Source organism: Pinus tabuliformis, chromosome 1_2 (assembly GCF_031772625.1).
Source record: "Pinus tabuliformis cultivar Carrire ecotype Pingquan chromosome 1_2, CPIR1, whole genome shotgun sequence".
NCBI classification, from domain to species: Eukaryota; Viridiplantae; Streptophyta; class Pinopsida; order Pinales; family Pinaceae; genus Pinus; species Pinus tabuliformis.
This window is the reverse complement of record NC_142298.1, coordinates 1,099,495,185-1,099,496,183: the sequence shown is the minus strand read 5'-3', so window position 1 is coordinate 1,099,496,183 and position 999 is coordinate 1,099,495,185. Positions and strand designations below refer to the sequence as shown.

Sequence of the window (999 nt, the reverse complement as noted above, 5' to 3'; positions counted from 1 at the left end):
ACACCTTTCTTGAGGGAAACATCGTCCTCGGTGTTTTCTATCATTCAAAACATGCTACAATATGCTTATGAGTAAAATATTTGTTCCCATATTCACAACACTACTACATAAATGGGGATTTAAGACAATATTTAAGACCCTTTTTTGGTTCAATTGTCTTAACTTGAGAGAAAACAAACTTGTGTATTGTCTTAAATATTGTGTTTAAGTGGGTGTCCCAAAAATTATTGTTTTAAAGTTTATTGTCTTAAAAATTACTGTCTTAAAGTTTATTGTCTTAAAAATTATTGTGTTAAATATTGTTGTTTTAAAAAATTGTTTGTATAAAGACAATATATAACAAAAACTTTTTTGTCTCATAGGAGATAATTTCATTTTTGTCTCACAACACTAGGATTAGAGACAATATGTTTTTAATACTAGCTATAAATTTTTAAAGATCAATTTAGTCTCTCTAGATACAATATAAAACAATGAATCCATAAATATCTCACCATTGAAATAAATCGATATAAAAAACATTTAATTATAAATAAACTACAAAATCTTGATTAATTCATATTAGCGTACAGTGGAATCAAACCACCAACCTCCTGCTTGTAAGGCAGGCGCTCTTCCATTGAGCTAGCACACTTTATAGAATTAGGTGAATTGTTATGTCTTTTCTATCTTGATTTATTAAAATTGTTGACACATAATCCTCAGCGGTTGGGTGTACCCAGAATGTGAACAGTCATCAAGTAGATGAACTGATCAGTCACATTCCTGTATATAAACAATAGTTACCTAATGAAATAAATCAATCAGTTTTTTCTGCCAAGTCTGGAGTTACCCTGGCCTGACCTGGTATCAGAGCACAGGTCCCAGATTCCTTTTTTCTGGCGTGCCTTGTAGCTCCTCTATTCCATACTCTGCCATAACGCATCTGCCTGGCCTGAACGTTTGTCTAGCCTGTACGTTTGACTCTTTGCACGCATAAAGATTCCATGCTCCTGCGCA

General features: G+C 32.8%; 1 non-coding gene across 1 annotated transcript; it reads right to left on the bottom strand.

Moving 5' to 3' along the window:
• Positions 1-562: 562 nt before the first annotated feature.
• On the bottom strand, positions 563-634 carry TRNAV-UAC (transfer RNA valine (anticodon UAC)). Its single transcript has one exon. It is a non-coding gene; the product is annotated as a tRNA-Val (tRNA).
• Between the last annotated feature and the right edge of the window lie 365 nt (positions 635-999).